Raw genomic sequence first — 20,102 nt, 5'->3', positions numbered from 1 at the left:
TGGGGGTTTTCCTCCTCCTCACTTGTGCCAGGTGTCTCAGCTGGGTGTTTAACTGAGGACAGGCCTTGCCGGGAGACCCCATGTGGGACAGATTTGTGCCTCAGCCAGGACCCCTCTTTCCTCAGGCAGCTCCCCATGTCAGCAAAAAGGAGATTTCATCTCCTTTTCCCACTTTTCTGACCCTGCTGGGGATTCAGTGACACCCTGAGCCCCTGCTGTGCTGTGAGGGAGGATCAGTTCTCCTCAGGGCTCATGGCAGCAGCTCCAGCACCCACACGAAGCTTTCCAGGGATTTTGTTTGCAGCCACAGGAGCTGCAAACCAGTGCTGGGGTTATCAGCTCCGGATGCTGCTGGAGAGCCCCATGCTTTGGGGAACAGCCACATCCCAAACCAATTCTGGCTGTGCTGCTGGAAGCACAGAGCAATTCACAAGGTAACCCACTTGCAGAGCTGAGGATGAAGTGCTACATCCTGAGTATGAGCAGGGAAATTACCAGTGGCACCTCTGTCAATGCCACTGAATCCCTCTGAAATGAATTCTTGGGGAGAAATGAGCCTGTTGGAGGAGGGGATTTGTGAACACCGTGGTTTGCTTTTCCTCGCTGTGAGCAGGGCCGGCGCAGCCTGAGCTCGCTGCAAGGTCAGAACAATCCACGGGGCTCTCCAGCAAGTTCTTCCTGCTGTGTTTGCCCTCTTTGCTCACAGAGCTGGGGCCAGGCTGTTCCTGGGCAGCCAGGAGGAGGTGACAGTGGGGTCACTGTGCTTCCTGCAGGGCACGAGTTAATCCGTCCCACCAGGCCTGTGCTGGGATGGGTCAAAGCTTCCTGGCAGGAACGGGCTGATCCCCAGAAAGGAGCTGGGATGAGGGCCAGGGCAGGGGCCTGAGTGAGGAGGAGCTGTTTGCACAGCCTGGAGGAGGGTGGGAGAAAGCAGTGAACGTTCACATCACAGCACAAGAACCAGGGGGTCTTGGAATCCCAGAATTGTTTGGGTTGGGAAGAATCTTGAAGCCCAGCCATCCCATCCCGCCCCACCCCACCCCTGCCATGGCAGGGACACCTCCCACTGTCCCAGGCTGCTCCAAGCCCCAATGTCCAACCTGGCCTTGGGCACTGCCAGGGATCCAGGGGCAGCCACAGCTGCTCTGGGCACCCTGTGCCAGGGCCTGCCCGCCCTCCCAGGGGGAATTCCTTCCCAGTATCCCACGTGTGGCAGTGCCAGAGGAACAGAACCCTCTGCCCTGTGCTTGCAGGGTAACAGCACAGTGGGTTATGGGGGATTTCTTGATGTTATTACAACACTAATTAATCACTGGACCTGATGGTTTTCCTATGGGATCTTTGTTCTTGAGCACTGCCAGGAACCGGGAGTCAATTGTCCATGGGGCCACCTCTGCAGGAAATGTTGTTTCCATCCTGGACAATGCTTGGTCATCACCCAGAGCCCCCAGGATGGGAGCAGGGGGGGCTCTGCCCGTTACATCCCGCCCTTCCCGAGTGCTCTGGCTTTTGGAAAGGCTCAGAGCAGCTCCAGGGTGTCTTCAGGGGAGTTTCCATGTGACAACTGAAAAGGGGCAGGGTGACAGTGCTGGAGATCTGCAGTGGCCACCACCACCCACAAATTTGTGCTATTTGGAGGATTCCCCATAATTTTGTGCTCCGGGGCTTCCCCTTTCCAGCATCTGCTTCCCTGTGGATTTTCCACTGCCAAGCAGCCTGGAGAGGGGCAGGAGCATGGAAAGGAAAACCTTTCAGCTGGCTCTTTATTCCCAGAACTTTTCACCCCGTGCAGCTGTGGAACAGAAACGAGATTTTTCTCAGGTGAATAAAAATATCTCGAGGCTTTAATGAGAACATTAAACTCTGTTTCATCTGCTCTGACTGGGGCCACGAGGTCCTGGAGTAGAACAAACGTCTTTGGTCCAATTAGTGGGGAAAAAAGCCTTTTCCCTGACAGGTTGTTCTTGGAATTCCCTTCATTGTGTCACGTCAAGCAGGGACACTTTGTTGTGCATGGAGCAGTTTCCAGCTCTCAGAGACATCTGGGATAATCCTCTGAGGTTGGGATGATCCTTTGTGCCACCATCTTTGTCATGGATATCTGAGAACAAGCATGGAAATACAGGATTCACACTTTCCAGGGATAAAATGTTGCTGTTTCCATGTGAGTTCAGGTGGCCAGGGCCAAGATCTGCTCAATCTCCCACAGCTTCCAGTTATTTCTCCATAATTTCTGCCTTTGTGGCTCTTTCAACAGGGATTTTAGGACTCTCAGTAAGTTCTGAAGGTCAGGGAGCACCAAGCAGCTCTAAAGCCACTGTGTGGATGAGGGATTCACCTGGATAAACATGCCTGGAGAACAAAAAAGTGGATTTCTGCTCTGGGTTTTAATTAATGCTCAGCTCTAGCTGGGCCTGATCCATCAGGATCCCCCTCCCTTCAACTGGACACACTGGGCTGTGCTCCCTTCCCACATTCCTGGGGCCTTCCCTGCCTTTAGTGATCCTTCTCATCATCTCATGGAACTACTGAGGTTGGAAAAGACCTTTAGGATCATCAAGGACAAGAGTTCACCACTAAACCAAGTCCTCAAAAGCCACAGCCACACGTTTGTTGAACAGTTCCAGGGATGGGGACTCCAGCACTTCCCTGGGCAGGTTCTCCACAGGAATCATCCTTTGGAGGGGTAGTTTTCTGGGAATGGGCAGGTTCTCCACAGGAATCACCTTTGGAGGGGTGAATTTCTGGGAATGGGCAGGTTCTCCACAGGAATCACCTTTGGAGGGGTGGTTTTCTCCCAGTGCCTGCAGTTCTCCCTGCACCCTCAGCCCCTCCTGCTGAGCTTGTTCCAGGCTATCCCGGGAGCAGGAATCTGGGGATAACCTGCCAATTAACAGCTCCTAATTGAAGAACACATTCCAGACATTCCTCCTCGGGCTGGCTGGAAGGGACGGCTCTGATCAGGAGCTCGGGGCAACCCAAATGTGCTGCCAAGCAGGGGAATTTCCTGGTATTTAGGAAAATCCTCATTTTCCCAGGCTGGGGAAGGGATGGAAAAGCAGAGGATAATTCCTAACCTGGTTATATTTCCTCTGAAATCCTGTTCATCAAGTTTTCTCCAAGTGCTGTTCTGAGGTGGAATATGAGGTTGGGTCTGTGCTTGTTTTTCCAGTACCTCAGGGAACATGGAGTCCCAATATTCTGGGAGAGCAAATTCCAGGCTGAGCTGAGCTGGGCCTTCTTGACAGCTCCAGCTGTGCTTCCAGAGGAGCTGGGAATGCTGGAATGCCCTGGCAGGGATATCTGATTGTCCATCTCCCCATGGGGCTTCATCCTGTCAGCACCAAAAATTCTCCCTCCTGGCTGGGATTTTGAGCCCATCTCATGTTTTTATTCCATTTTCCTGGTGCCAGACTGGGATGTTGGGGCTTTCTGCTTCCAAAGTGAAGATTCCAAGGACAAGCAGTTTTCAGGTTAGAAATCCCTCAAAAGAGGCAGGGGGGATGCATGGAATTGTGTAGGAGAGCAGCTCCTGGAGCTGTTGTGGTGTCCCAGAGCTGGGAGCTGAGGCAGAAGCTCCACAAACCCCTCGGATCTGGCTGATTCCAGGGAAAGGAGCACGAAGGAACCATTTGGGAGGGGATGAAGAATTGGATCAAACCCCCTTGGTGGGGAGGAGGCTCGTGCTGGTGGCTCTCCCTGCTTGGTGTGAGTGATCTGCCTCAACTAGGGATGGTCTCCTGAAGGGCTGGTGGCACCAGGAGCCTTTCCAAGCCCACAGCTCCATCCTTCAAAGGCATCAGACGTGGCCTGGGGTGACCCTCTGCTCCCTGGCACTGCCCAGAGCCTCCTGCTGGCTGCAAATCTGCTGGGGCTGCCGGCAAATTATCCAGACATCAGCACTTGGAGGAGAAATTAATTTCCCTGCAGGAGCAAATTCCAAATCCGAGCCCAGCTCCCCGTGGCTTGTCTGAAATATGGTGACAAATCTGAAATACGGTGACCATGACATCCCCCATGCCCTGCAGGGAGGGAGCAGCATTGTTCTGGATCTGCCAGCGGTCCTGCAGGCAGGGAAGTCACAGGAAGCAGAGGAAAGAGATTCCACAGAAGGTTTTAAAGTCATTCCAGAGGGCTGGAAGTCCTCAGGATCCCTGAGCTTTCCCTCTGCACTCCAAACAAAGCCACAGAAGTGCAGACAGGGGAATGGGGTCACAGGTGCATGGATGAGAAGGGAAATGTTTTTAATAAATCTGAGATCATCTAATTAGGAGCATCTGAGGGAAGAACAAATGCCTTGCTGTTAGGGAAGAGGAAAAAACTGAACTCTGAAGTCTTAAAATAACGTGGAGGGTTTAGGACAGAGGAAACAGGAGCGGAGAGGGAAGGAAGGGACCTGAACTCAACGATGAAATGGAATAAAATGTAATGGGACTTCACCAGCAGAAGATCAAGTGAGATAAAGCTGCTCTCTCCATTCTGGCAGGAGATAACAGCTGCCTTTATTTATTTATTTTTGGAAGGAGAAGGGAAATGCTGGAGATTTCATCTCTCTGAATTCCAGCTCTTGACATGGCACTGTTCAAATCTTCCCTGTGCCTGAGGAGCAGCTGGGCTCAGGCAGGTGAGGCAGAGCTGGGAGGTTTTGGGCAGACACCAGAGCCAGCTCCCCAGTCTGAGCCCCAGGGCAGCTCCAGGGCAGCAAAAAGAGCCCCAAAATTAGGAAAAACCTGTTGGTTTTATGTCCCCAAAGAAAAACCTGTTGGTTTTCTTTCCCCAAAGAAAAACCTGTCGGTTCTCTTTGTTTTTTCAGAGATGGGGCAACTTCATTTCCTTGAAACAGAAGCACCATTTTGTTGGTTTTCTTTTATAAAACAACTAAAAATGTTTTAAAAATTTTTATTCCATTATCAGTCTCAATAAATAATAAAACACAAAAGATATAAAACTCAACAGCATTTCATAAAAAATCAACTTCTTTCCTAGTTACAATACCTTATAAATGTTTTTCAACTCATTAACTTTTATCACACAATACTACTATTACTTCCAACACTAATCACTTCTATTTTTTCCCACATAATCTTATTACAATACATCTTTCACAATTCTAATTCTCTACAATATCTAGCCTTTTTACAAAACTATATTTTAAAATTTATTTCTAATTCAATTTCTCTCTAAACAATATCATCTATATTCTATAACCTTCTTAAGTCAACACACCTTATCTCAGTGTTTATATACAAAAATATAAAACATATTAATATATATAATAGATAAAAATGCAAATAAATTGCATATAATATCTAAATATACATGAATGAAATATAATATAACATAATATAATATAATATAATATAATATAAATTTTTGTAGCTATAATAATTTATAATACTGTAAATATAATACAGAATATTTAATCCATATATAATATATTCAAACATATAATTATATAAATTATGAATTATATATTATGTATTTTAGATATAATATATAATTTATATAATTATAATGTTTTATATTAAGATGTGTATATTTTATATAAAATATTTTTTATATTTTATATATAAATATACAAAACTGCAAAATCTTGTGCCACCCCCATCAGTGCCACCCCTCAGTGCCACCCCATGCTCTCCTCATCGTGGAGATGAACATTTCTGCAGCTCACTGATGCTAGGAAGGAAATGGATCCTGCTTCGCTCTGACATGGGGAATCATTTGCCAGGGATTTGTAAGAGATTTTCTGTGAAATCTGCCCAAATGGGCTTTCTGTGGAGAGAAAGAGGAAGGCTCTGAGAGCAGAAATGTGGTCCTGTCCTAATGGGATAATTTATTAATAGGGACACTCAAATTAAAACCAGAGAAAAGACAAAATAACATTCTCTGGCAGCTCAGAAACGCTGCTGCCATTGTCAGACCACGAAGCTGCTGGGGCAGGGATTTCTCCCACCCCAGCATCCCTTTGATCCCTGCAGAGCAATTCCTGGGCAGTGCTGAGGCCTGGGATCCTCCTGACAGAGCCTGGCACTCCTGAGTGCTCTGCAAGCATTTCTGCCAGCCCACCTGCTCCTGCTCTCCCTGGATGAGGCCTGGGATGGTGCCAGGGTGCTGATGGCACTGTGGGCCTCAGAGCCAGGTTTGCTGCTCGTGTTCTCACACCGTGCCCTGCAGGGGAGTTGATTTTCTCACAGTCTGAGAGAGCTTCGCATCCAGCTGAGTTCAGGGGCAGAAAAAACCAGGCTGTCACCTCCTCCACTGTGGATATCCCTGGTTTGGTGACAACTGAGGACCTTGTGTGCCTCTCTGCTTTCTTCTTTCCCAGCCCTGGGAGCCATGAGGGATTGCAGGTGTGAGAAACGACTGCTCACTTTTAAAATTTCTTAGTTTTGTTAAACCTTAACAAAAATTACAACAAAGGACTGAATAAGGGAAAAGTTTTCAGCGCTGGGAGCCCCTGTGACTACCAGCCATGTGCTCATCTTCAAAATGGATGCTCCCCCTTTTATATCTATATATTTATCCCCTCCGAGAGTCTTGTCAGTCAGCTCCTTCCTTGCTGTCCAGGGGTGCAGATCACTTTCTTACACCTTGATTTGAGGCCAGGTGTTGCCATAGTACCAAGCCAATCCTCCCAAATGCCCTGAGTGCCCAGGCCATGCTGTGATAACAGGGGAGGGCACATTGCAGTAACAGAACTCAACATCTGTAGAACTTCTATCAACATACACGTGATGTTCACCCCTTAATTGTGAGAGCCACCATCTCATTCCTCATCTGTAACACAGGCACAGCCTGGATCCTGCAGCCAACACTGCCCCAAGGCTGCCCTGCCCATCCCAGAGTCACTGAGATGGGAAAAAAAACTCCAGGATCATCAAAGCCAGCCTGTGCCTGTGCTCATCTTGTCACCATCCCTGAGTGCCACCATGTCCTGTCCTTCCTTGGACACCTCCAGGATGGGGACTCCAAACCTCCCTAGGCAGCCAATGTGCTGGGAGTCATCCCAGGAGGATTAACTCCAAAATGTCCCCAGCCTGGAGTGGGGTCAGAGGGGACACAGGGGAAGCTGCTGAAGGGGTGGCACAGGGAGATGGCACTCTGGGGAAGGCCAGGCTGCTGTGTCCCCAACACTGGCAGGACCCTGCAGAGCTTGGGATGGTGCCTGTCCTCAGATTGTGGTCCCTGTCCTCAAACTGGGAATCTCTGGCGGCTGCCCCATGTCCTGTTTGGGTTTTCTGCTGCCTGAGCTGGGGACAGGCTGCAGGACACAGCTCAAAGGACACTGCATGAGCTTCACTGAGCTGCAACCACAGGAAAGTGTCCTGCTGTTCTTGTGTCCTGCTGTCCCTGTCCCCTGCCAGCTGCCTTGAGATGGCTCTTACCAGCTGATAAGGTGCTGTCACAGGATCCTGGTGACAGACAAGACCTGTTTTGCCATTATCCATCAATCCCTGCCTGCCTGGCTCTCCCTGGCATGCTGGGATCCACAGGAATGGAGCAGGGCTGCAGGGACACGAGGTTTGCCCTTTGTGGGGCAGCGAGCTGTGACCTGGAGCAGCCTCCTCCTCCTCCTTGGGGAACTTCCAGGTCCAGTGTCAGGGGTCTGCAGGGATGCCTTAATGAGCCCGCCGCAAAGGTAATTAATTGCTAATGACCAGGGAAGCTGAGCAAAGGCGCGGCAGGTTGCTGGGCTGCTGGAATTCCCTCACTTCCCCCGAGGTATTTCACAGGGGCCCAGCTGTGCCTCGGGGCCCTCTGGGGGCTCGGCTCTGTCCTCAATGACTCCCAGGAGTTCTGGGGAAGGAGCAGCAACCTTGGGGAAGGGCAACAGGCAGAGGGATGCTGCAGCTGGGGAAAGCCATGGTGTGAGAAATGCTGCTCACTTCCAAAAATGTAAAAGGTTTATTAAAACATTATCAAAAATACAACTGAAGACTGAATAGAGAAAATATTACAGCACCAGGAGCAGAGGATTTCCCCACCATGTGCTCACCCACACAATGGAGGTTTCACCTTTTAACCTTTTAGCCCCTCCAAAGTTCTGTCCATCGACTCCTCCTTCCCTGCCCAGGGGTGGGGATCCCTTCCTGACGCCTTGAATGGGGCTCAGGCGCTGCCACAGTGACGAGTGACCCTCCCAAATGTCCCAAACCCAGGGCACCCCTGATAACAACACAAGGGGGTAAAACACAGCTATAAATCTATAAAACTTCTCCTGACACACACACAGGATATTTGCCTTTTAACTGTGAGAGTCAGCCATGGCATTGCTCATCTGTCACACATGACACCACTTCTCATCCTGCATCCTCCTGCACAAACTCCCCAGCAGTGCCTGGGGACAGTTTGGTGGAGTTTTCCTCTCCTGGCTTTCAGCATAGCTTCCAGGGATGCTGACCCTTTGCTGGAGTGGCTGGATCAGGGCAGGATGCTCCTGTGGCTGATGGAGCCATGTAAGGGGCAGCTGAGGGTGCTTGGGGACAGAGGGCAGAGCTCCCAAGGCTGCAGCTCCTCCTGAGGGACAGAGCAGGGACAGCTCTGAGCTCTGCTCTGGGACAGGGACACACCCAGGGATGGCTGGAGCTGGGCCAGGGCAGGGCCAGGCTGGATTTTGGGAGAAGGTTCTTCCCCCAGAGGGTGCTGGCACTGCCCAGGCTGCCCAGGGAGTGGGCACAGCCCTAAGGGTGCCAGAGCTCCAAGAGCCTTTGGACAGCACTGCTAGGGATTGTTGGGGTGTCTGGGCAGGGCCAAGGGTTGGATTGATGATCCTTGGGGGTCCCTTCCAGCCAGGATATTCCGAGATTCTCTGATTCCATGGTCCTGCTGTCCCAGGAGCTCCCCACCAGCCCTGGGTGCTGTGCTACTGCCCTGGGCACCCTCAGCTGTTCCATCTCCTGTATCCACTCCAAACACTGCCTTGCACTTGTGTCAGTTGCCCTGGGCTTTCTCCCTCAGCTCTTGGGACACACCAGAAAATTCGGGCTGGCTTTGAAAGATTTTCTGCTCTCTGCTGATCCTCCTGTTGAGAGAGGTGAGTCCCAGAGCAGAGCTGATCTGGGTCACTCTCTGAGGAACTCTGGCATTCAGCTCCAGAGAAAAGGAACTTTGGGACTCAAAAGTGTCCCTGGCAGAGGTGACACTCACATGTCACCTCTCCTCCTGGCACTGGAGGCATTGCCCAGTCTGCTCCCAGCATGGTGAAAGCTGTCCTGGCATGGCTTGGGTCATGGCAGATGGCAGGAGAGGGGACAGAGCTATGGCTGCTGGAGGGAACGACCCTGGGCACAGAGCTGGGACCCACAGCCAGGACTGAGGCTGAGCAGGGGCAGAACCAGAGCTCAGCCGGGCAGGGACTGCCCAGAGCAGGTGTCCTCTCCCAAGGACACTGGCACAGGGTGCCCAGAGCAGCTGTGGCTGCCCCTGGATCCCTGGCAGTGCCCAAGGCCAGGCTGGACACTGGGGCTTGGAGCAGCCTGGGACAGTGGAAGCTGTCCCTGCTATGGCAGGGGTGGCACTGGGTGAAATTTAAGGTCCCTTCCAACCCAAACCACTCTGGAATTCCCTGACCCTTCTCCCTGCAGTCAGAACTGACCCAGAGCAAGGTTTGATTTACTTTGTTGTGCCACCCTGCAAGGAGCCCCTGCAAGGTGGGCAACTGCCCCTTCCTGGGCTGTGCCAGGGGGGCCCAGCCCAGTGAGGGGATGCCTGGGGAGGCACCCAAAGCCTGCAGGTCCCTGCAGGGATTGCAGGGAAGCGCTCCAGGCTGGCTGTGAGCAGCCCAGGGCAGGAGCACACGCTGGAAGAAGGCACAGGAAAGGGTTTGGTTTGTGCCAGACCCTGCAACTTCTGTGTCCCTCTGCTCACAGCCTGGCACCTCCCTCCTGATGTGCAGCTGAAATGCAGCTTTGAGTTGAGAATTCCCTTGGGCATGGATTTGTTCCCATGCCAGGGGCAGTGGAGCAGCTGGAGGGGTGGGTGACCCTTCCAGGAGTCTCTGGAGCAGATGGCAGAGCTGTGCCAGGAGAGCTGATGGACACAGGAGTGTCCTTGAGTGATGATATGATGCTTGTATCCCCAATTTGTGTGTTCTGTTTATGCTGGATATTATGTTCTGTGCCTTCAAGACTGGCTCTGAAGATTGAATGTTTTGTTTTGTGTTTTGTTTTGTTTTGTTTTGTTACCAACTGCTCCCCCACGGCCAGCAGGACACACACATGGGGCAGTACATGGTGCTGCTTTTGCTTTTTGCTTTGCTCCTGCTTTGCTCTTGCTTTTTGCTTCTGCTCATTAGTTAGTTTAGCTAAGCAGTCCAAATTTTCCCAGGACTGTTTTTCCATTCCCTTTTTTGGAACCACTCAAACCTGCTCTGGACTGGGACCTGGGAACACCGAGAGTTTGCACCTTGTGGCTGCAGCAGCTGCCCCAGCACCAGAGGGACTGATAACAGAGCGACCACCCCCAAGAGAGACTTTCTGAATTTGTCATCTTTTTCAGAGCGGTGAAAGAGTGGTGTCATCTGGTATTGTTCATTTTGTGTGCTGGAGTGTGTTTTGCCTGTTAAATAAACAGGTTCTTTCCACTTCTCTCTGAGGAATCCTTCCTGAACCAGTTGGGGGAAGGGGCCATGTGGGTGTGCTTTCTGGAGGGGACCCTTTTGGAGGTTTTCTCCTGAATTTGCCCTAAACCAGGACAAGGAGTTTTCCTGGAGCTCTGTGATCACACCTCTCACTTTCCAGCCAAACCCCACAGCTGTGCATCCCTCTCTGTGCTTGGAAGATTTGGGACAAGCAGCTTTGTCTGGAGGGGCCACTGCTGGTTTTCCCTGGTCACTTTCCAGGGCAGTGCTGCTTTTCCTGAGGAAGATCTCCTGTCCTGCTGCCTTTATAAAATCCCGCATCCCTCACCTGAGTGTGGGGATGCTCTCCTTGGCCCTGTGTGGTGCAAGAGGAATCCTGTGGGATGTGGGAACTTTCCACAGGGATCCAACCTTGCCTGGCTGGGGGAGCTGTGGATGGTGCTTTGCACTCTGGAACTGCCATTTCCTTCACCCCACAGCGAAAGCAGAAATGACCAATCCTCCCCCCCTCTGTTCCTGATGCGGGAAAAGCCTCTCCGATATTAATAAGAATCTAATTTTCCATTTATTGTTCCATGAATTAATTACATCGCGAGTAGAGTTACCTTTTACACAGCCATTAAACTTCAGGAAGGCCTCTTTATACCACTCCATGGATAATTTAATTAGCATACTAATGTCTTATTAGCTATAAACCCAACGCTGGTTTAGAATCACTTAAATCCAAACTCCAAAGCTTTCAGCCACCCCCCAACCCCTCAGTCTGGATGTGGGCAGAGCACAGCATCAGGCACAGATCCTGGCAAGAGTTTTCCAGGTGTTTTGTCCAGCTGGCACTGGTGGGATGCAGCACAGCCTGCCCAGCATCCACAGGGTGAGATGCCAGAGAAGAGCCCCCAGCTCCACTCCTAATTCTCATTTCATTCCCTTTTAGCTCTCTTTGGAATTTGCATTAATTGGGCGAGGCTGGAAGAGCCGTGATAATCCATTAGGGATGGACAATTAAAGCCACCCAGGGGATGTGGGAGCTGGGCAGGAGCAGCTGCGGGGCTTTGAGGGGTCTCATCCCCATCCTGGGGTGCAGCTTGGTGTCACCTCCTCCGTGGGACACCCCAGGGTGGGGTGGATTCACTCAAGGCAAGCAGGGACAGAGGGCATTTGTCCCCTTGGGGGGTGGTGTCCCCTCTGTCCCTCACATCAGGAGCTTTGGGGTTAAACCACTGCAGCTCCTGTGTTGTTCCTGCTCTGAGATTCCCGCACAGAGCTGGGATCCTGTCACTGCCTTTCCACAATCCCAGACATCCCACTCACACTGGGATCAGGCCTGGCCCCTCTGAACCCTTGAAATGTCTCAGTTTCTGTGTGAAACCCTGTTCAAACAGACCCCTTGTGTGATCCAGCTCCTGAGTGGAACTTTTCCTTCCCTTTGCCCACGTCTTCTGAGCTAATAAATAGCTTAATTTGGAGGTTGGAAAATTGACTCAGAGGCAAAGTTTAACTAAATTGAAGAGCAAGACTTCTGCTCGAGTGTAATAATCTGAAAATAATTGATTAATTTGCATGATCCTTCGTAATTGCTTCAATTTACACCCAAGAGGCCACTGTCATCAATAGATGAATAAAACATAATTTTTTAAGTCCCAATAATGCAGGGAATGGAATTTTGGAGATTCGCTCGTTGCACAGCCCCGGCTCAGCCCCGCTCCCAGCACACCGTGGGATGAATTGGGCTGGAATTGGATTCACTCATTAAAGATGTAATTACATTCATTATCCTTGGCAAAGAGGAGGCTCCAGCCCTGCCATGGTGACGCCAGCCTTGGGGCGGAGAGATTCCAGCGGGACAAGGATGGCAGCAAAATTCAAAATAAAGATGAAATCCCAAAATTTGGCCTGGATGCTCTTTGAGGTTGACAGGGCAAAGCACATCCTGCAAGGTGCTCAGCCCCCAGCTCAGCTTTAACTGCAATTAATGAGATTCCAGCAGGAATCCGTTCCAAAGGGGCTCGACCTGGTGTGGGAGGGAGCAGAGCAAGGCAGGGATGAAGGCAGGTAAAGAGCAGAGCTCAGGAAGGTGTTTGGGCCACACAATGGCCCTTCAAAAACTGCAAATCCAACCTTCACAAGGTCAAGGAACAGAAAATACAGCATGAAAGAGGGGAAACAGGAAGCCAGCGTGGAATAGCAAGGAATGGAAACAAACAATGGATGATTCAAGTCTAGCAGGAACAGGAAAGGCTGCAAAGGAGCCAGGCAGGTCTGCTGGCTCCCTGGGAGTTAAAAGGGAACAATTAAGGAAGATGAGGACACAGCTGAGAAGTGAAATGATTTCATTTCATAAGTTCTCACCTCAGGGGATGTTGGGAAAAGTCTGCTCCTGACTTGCTCCTTGCTGGTAATAAAGGTGAGTTGCTATAAAGGATTAAGGGATCAAATGAAGAGGTGCTGGTGAAAATAGGGAATTTAAAGAATATTGAGAGCCTGGGCCTGCATGGGACATTCAGGGCTTGAGGAAACCTAATAATGCAGGGCTGAGCTGCTGGATGAGCTGCAAGTGTTCATCCTGCTGGAAAAGCTGGAGTGGGATCAGCAGCAATCCCTGTGCCTGCGCACAGGGACACTGAAAATCCAGGAAATGCTGCCTGGAAAGCCTTGGAAGTCCCAGATGTGGGAACTGGGGTCAGAGTTGTAGGAGGGTGGAGCTCCTGCTGGCTGTATTCCACCCTTGGGATGCTGAGGGAACACGAGGGATCCATCTCACCTTGGATTGCTCCTTTTATCCCATTTCATAGAATCCCAGGATGGTTTGGGTGGAAAGGACCTTAAATCCCATCCAGTGCCACCCCTGCCATGGTAGAGACACCTTCCACTGTCCCAGGCTGCTCCAACTGGCCTTGGACACTTCCATCCATCCATCCATCCATCCATCCATCCATCCATCCATCCATCCATCCATCCATCCATCCATCCATCCACAGCTTCTCTGGGTACCCTGAGGGCTCCCCATCCTCACAGAGAAGAATTCCTTCCCAATATCCCACCTAAAATCCTCCTCCTGCACCCTAAATCCCTTCCTCTTTGTCGTGTCCCTCCAGGCCCTTGTGACAACCCTTTGCAGGGCTTCAGGCTGATGGAGACCAGGGGGCATCAGCCCAGGAGCTGCCCTGGTTCTGCACCTCCTGCCTGGTGCTCCTGTGGAAATCTCCCCAGAGGACACAGCAGAGCAGCTAAAGTGGAAAGAGAGAAAAGGTATTGAGGCAGAAAAAAGGTTCAGATTGCAGGCAGTGTGTGATCAACCCTCTGTGCTCCTCTGTTATGGTGCAGAACGCGGAATTATTCCATTCCCCTCAAGGCTGCTCCCTAAAAACCAGGTTGTTGTGCCTCCAATGATAATTTTTTCCACCCTGACCCTAAGAAAAGCAGGATGGGGTCAGGACAGGGAGTTCCTGGATTATGCCACAGCTGTAAGGTCTTCCCCCAGAGGAAGCCCAACTGGGGAGATACCCCAGGTTCCAAGTGATCTCCTGCTCTGGACACATCTTTCCAGCTTGGGACCCTTACCCACAGCACTGACAACACTGAGTCTGGGGTTGAGACCTTTGAGGAGCTCCAAGGATGCTTCTTTGGTGATCACAGCCCTTATTTCAGAGGTCCTGCACAGCTTTTGTTGCCAGGAGAGTTTTCTGCCTCCCAGGGACCCCTCAGCTGCAGCCCAGCTCTGCTTTAGACAATGATTTCCAGGAGAAACCTTGGTATAAAATCCCAGCCCTAAAATAAATGATATTTTCCAAGTCCTGGGCATCCCCTGCTGCCCTTTGCACTGGGTTTCATGTGGAGTTTTCCAGGCTGAGGGCACTGCACAGTTTGGAACTGCAGGCACAGGGCTTGGGACACCCTGCCAGTGATTTGTGGGCTGAAAATGCCACCAGGGCACGAAGAGGGCTGGAGCACTTGGGTGACTTTTAAAAATCCCTGTTCAGCTCTGCTGGTATTTAGAGGAGAGATAAATTTGGCTCCTGTTGTGCTGGCCGAGGCAGGGAAGGGAGATGGCTTGGGAGTCATAAAGTGTCTGTCCTGCAAAGACCTTGGAGCTGCTGCTGGTCCCACACCTGAGGAGCAAATAGGCTGCCTGATCTTCCTGCCTCTGCTTCCTTCAGGATTTCTGCCCATGAGGCCTAAAAAGACTAAAATTCATTTGGAAAAATGAATGTATTTGTGGTTCTGCACAGGGTCAGTGGGAGAAAAATCCAATTTTTGGGAAAAATCAACTAGGATGGTCTGCTGTGCACCACTCAACCCTTTGGGTTATTTTTAGGGGAGAAATGGGCACTTCACAGCTGAGTTGTTCTGTCTTGGGCTTGGATTTCAAAACTGGAATCCCAGAATTTAGGATGAATCCCAGAGTTTGGGTTGGAAAGAGATCTGAGGGGTTGTTTTGTTCCACCCCCTGACATGGCAGGGACACTTTCCACCATCCCAGGCTGCTCCAAGCCCTGTCCAGCCTGGCCGTGGACACTGCCAGGGATCCACAGCTGCTCTGGGCACCCTGAATTCCCTCCCAGCCAAGAATTCCTTCCCATGATCTGTCAGACATTGCAGTGCCCCTGGGTAGTTTTCCCCATTCCTGGATTTTCCTTGCTAAATACAGAGTTTATAATATTTCTATCCTAGTGCTTAACTGGGGCCCATAAATACTGGATGGAAAGCACTTCCAGAATCCCTGGGATGCTGGTAAAAGCCTCAGAAAAGATGTTCCAGCAGCCAGGAACATCTGCAAGCTGACAGCCTGTGAGTTTATCTGGGCAGAGCTGCATCCATGTAGTGATTCCAATTTAATTTCCATGTTTTCCTGAGAAGAAGAAAAACGTCCTGTGTTTCCTGGGTGACTGGAGGAGGTCTGGCTGTGCCAGGCAGCTCTGATCTCCCCCTGCAAGATCTCCTTGGTGGCAGACAGGGAGCAGCAGGCTGGCTAGGCAGGGAAAGGTCTGGGGAAAGGATGTTTTGTAGGGATGTGGGGTTTCATCACATTCTGCTCAGCTTTGATAGAAATCACTCAATTGAGGCTGGACGTCCCACCCAGCTCCAAAAAAGAGCCATCCCAAAACCCCTCCCCACTCCCAGACAGCCCCAAATCTCTGCCCTGCCCTCCTGGAGCAGTCCCAGCTCTGTTCTAGGGGTGCTGCAGGAGAAGGGCAGGATGGAGCTGGATCCAAGGACAAGGAGCAGGTGGAGTGAGCAGCGATGAAGAGGGAGAGGCTGTGAAATTCCAGCACTCCCTGAGGAGCTCCAAAGCCTCCTGTCAGTCCTGACATCCAGCCTGTGCCTGCCTCCAGAAATTCCACGTGGATTGCCAAAGTTTTCACCCTCCCAGGAGCCTTCCAGCTTCCAGCTGTCCCCTCCACAGCAGGGAGCTGCTTCCCTTCAGAGCCAAGTGAAGAGTGGAAGGCAGGAGAGAGGAGAAAAAAAATCATGAATATTAATTTGAATTCGAGTGAATTTCAATTAGGCCGTGTTTGGGCTCCACAAATATTTGAGCAGCGCTATTGCAAACAGGGGGGGAAAGCAGATCTGTAACTTTAACACACAAATATTCACAAAAGATCAATTCTGAGCCCCCCGCTCACTGTTCATGCCAGCTTCACTCCAACCCCACTCCTGCTTCCAGGCCCAGCTTGTGGGGAGGAGGCAGCAAATGGAACAAATATTCCCATTTTATGGATGCTGGGGGTGTGGGTGTTGAATGGTGAGCTGGGAATGCTGGGGCAGGTGAGATGCCCTGGTTTCCTGCCAGGGCGAGGTCATGGGGTGGGAATGGGATGGATCCAACAGGGATGGAGCCCACAGCAGCAGTAAACAACTCCCAGGAACACTGGGTCATGGAGAGCCAGGAGTGCCCAGTGCATCCCAGCATGGAGAATCCCAGGTCACTGATTTCAGCTCATGGAGCACTGGGATCATCCCAGGATCAGGAGTGGTTTGGGTTGGAAGGGAAATTAAAGCTCATCCCATTCAGCAGGGACACCTCCCACTATCCCAGGCTGCTTCAGCCTGGCCTTGGGCACTGCCAGGGATCCAGGGGCAGCCACAGCTGCTCTGGGGTTGAAGATTGCAATACAAGATGTTTTCCATTACCATCTGTATGGCAGATTACCTTTGTCAAGCGGGCAGTTTGCCTTATCTCTCTCTTTGAGTGACCACATTCACACCTCCCTCGGGAGGGGACATTGCTGATAACAGCTATTGAATGTCACTGCATGGCTGATAAGAACTATAACATCCCATTGTGAAATGCTCCGCCCAGAGGGAGGAGCCAAGCATTGCTACCCAGATATAATCCAGAGGTTTTTGAGACACCAGCACGGCTTTCTCCATGGGATTCCCCAGAGGAGCAGCAGCTGCCTCTTCTTCCACTGGATCTTCAGAGGAAGAATACATCCTTCTCTACAGGATCCCTGCCCCAGCAGAACCACCCCTGACACTCCAGGAGGACTGCAGCCACAATTCCAATGGGACTGCCACCAACACCCTGACCCACAGGGTGTCAGGTTGGGTTCTGACTCTGCCAGTGTTGTTCTAGTGTACTGCATTGTTTATTTTATCCTTTATTTTTTCTTCCCTATTAAAGAACTGTCATTTTCTGCTCCCATATTTTTGCCTGAGAGCCCCTTAATTTAAAATATATAGCAATTGGGAGGGGTGGGGAGGGTTTGCATTCTCCATTTCAGGGGAGGCTCCTGCCTTCCTTAGCAGACTCCTGTCTTTCCAAACCAAGACATCTGGGCACCCTGTGCCAGGGCCTGCCCACCCTCACAGGGAACAATTCCTCATTCCCAATCTCCAATCCAGCCCTGCCCCTGGCAGTGGGAGCCATTCCCTGTGTCCTGTCTCTCCATCCCTTGTCAATTGTCTCTCTCCAGGTTTCCTGGGGCTCCTTCAGGCCCTGCAAGGCCACCCTGAGCTCCCCCCAAAGCTTCTCCTCTCCAGCTGAACAATATCAATTCCCTCAGCCTTTCCTTGCAGAATACAGGCAGGTCCAGGTGATTTTTCTCTCCAGTTCCACACTTCCCTGGCTGCAGGTTCCATGGCAAATATGCAGGCAGGGGAAGGTTGGTATCCCCTTGTGAGGAGCAGGGTTTGGGCAGGACTCAGGGATGGGGAAATCCTGCCCTGAGCAATGTGAGCATTCCCTCAATAATGGGAATTATCTTGGGAACCTCATCCCTGTCACAGGTGGGCTGGGAGGCCTCCCACTACACAGAGGCTGGAATTTGGGAGGATTTCAGAAGAAAGAGGGTCTTGTGCTACTCCTTGGAGGTGGAAAAGTGGGGACAGGGAAAAGCCATCCCAGCAGCACCTGATCTGTGCTGCATTGTGGGCTGTCCCAGCCCGTCAGAATGTGAGCAAACCATGAATCCTATAAATCTGCTCTACAGGGCTTCTCTGGCTCCCAGATTTTCCCCCTGCCCAGGGCCTGTGGCAGCTGCATTTTCCTGCCAGGTGGGAAATCCTTTCCTGGGGGATCTGGCCCTGCCTACAGAGAGGGCAGCACATTTTCCCTGCCTTTAGAGGTCTCTGCTGTGTCCCACTCAACCCTTCAGGTTATTTTTAGGGGACAAACGGGTCCACAGCTGGGTTCTTTTGTGTTGGGTTTGATATTTCAAACGCATCAGGTGGGTCACACCCAACACTCAATTGCTGGAAAAAGAGACCAGAGGAGCAGCTTGAGCACAAACAACTGGAATGGAAAAACTCCCCCTCAGAAATCCCCCTGTGTGTCCTTCACCTCCCTCTTTTCCCTGGGAATAAGTGCTTTTTCTGTCCCCTGGTCAAGCCTTTGGGACAAGGGACATTCAGAGCAGAGGCAGCTGCTCCCGCGGATTCCCATTGTGAGGCCGCAGAACTGATGGATTGTTCCCTTCCTTGAGAACCTGAGGTTGTTTCTGCCTTTTCACGGCAGAAAGGAACAATAACAACAGCAAATAAAGAGGGGAGAATGGTGAGAAATTAAATCTATACAACAAATGATTAATAGGGCATTTCCTGAGGCAAACAATCACCCTGTTGGGCTCTGGGGGGGTTTGGGGACTGCTGATGCCTTTGCTGAGCCTTTAAATAAAATAAAGAATAGGGTGGGGGGAGACTCTGTGAAGAGACGACCATTAAAGCCTGGCCTAACAGAGCCAGGACTAACAGGGACTGTGAAAAACTGCAGCATTTCAGGCAAAGGGCTTCACACTTCCAAATGTTGTCCTGCTCCTGCAATTTTCCACCTCAGAATGAATCCCTGCATCCTCCTCCCTCTTCTCCTCTCCTTCCCCAGCAGTTCTCGGGGTGGATTCTGTCATTCCTGTCACCGACTGATGCTGCCCGAGGAATTCATTTCCATCCCCCCCAGCAGAGTCCCCAAAAAACTCCACGCAGTAAAGTCAAAGGAATTAAATCCGAAGCTGCCTGTGGAAGGATAATGAATGTGAAAGACGTGGTCTCTGGTAAAACCCTCCTCTTTCAAATGCAGAGGTTGGGGCAGCGCTATCTCCGAGGGGAAGTACACAAAAAGCTGCAATCAAAATGACCTCTCCAAAACATAAAGAGGACTTAATAGGATTGCTCTGAATTCCAAAGGGACGCTGCAGCCGGGCACGAGTGGGCCTTGCAGTGGGGCATTTATAATCTGCAATTCCATTAAGCAATTTTAATATAGTCTTTGAGGGTGGAAAGTGGTCGTTAATAAAAGTTTAAATTAAAGCCTGCTCGCTGTCGGATTAGATCATTAAAATTGCAGGGTCCTGGCAGCTGGCGGGCCCAGCAGCACAGACAGAGCTAAACCCACATTGTCAGGAGCAGGGAAGAATTCCAAAGCAAACAGGGAGAAAAGGAATAAAACAATTTGATACATGTGAGTTATGATTCGATATCATGCCTAATGAAGAGAAAAATGTAATCATATTTCATCAGTGCTCAGGGTAATTAGTGAGTGTGAGCAGTAGGAATGGGACACCGAGGCAGAATTTCCTCACAGACAGCGGGGCCAGAGCAGCTCCTAAACTAGTGAGGATCTTCCCCATGGGGCAGGGAAAGGTGGGAATTTCCTCTTCAAATCCATGGGTGGGAATGGGCTGAAAATTCCCAGAGCCTTCCATGAGTTTTCTTGGCAGAAAAGCAGCTTGGATTTCCAGAAATGGTTATTTCTGGGGATCTGGGCTGCAGCAGGAGAAACACACTGCCCCTGGAAACACCTTCTCAAAAGATTGAGGGATCACCCTGGAAGGAGGTCCTGGAAACCAGGATGGATAGCTGAACATGCATCACTGGAGGCTGTGCAGCAAATATTTCAGAGGACAAATATATAGGATATTTATATTTAAAGGAAACCTGTCATGTATTTATAGATATTTATAGGAAACCTGTTGCTTCGCCTTAAATTTTGCATCTCATGCAAGGCTAAAGAGAACAGGGCTTGATCCTGAAAAAAACCCAAATATATTTCCCCCAAAGATGCCACAGGCAGGAGATGCCCAGA

Source organism: Melozone crissalis, unplaced genomic scaffold (assembly GCF_028551555.1).
Source record: "Melozone crissalis strain CALT ecotype California unplaced genomic scaffold, PUWL_Pcris_2 ptg000061l_1, whole genome shotgun sequence".
Taxonomy (NCBI): domain Eukaryota; kingdom Metazoa; phylum Chordata; class Aves; order Passeriformes; family Passerellidae; genus Melozone; species Melozone crissalis.
This window is presented reverse-complemented; position numbering follows the sequence as displayed.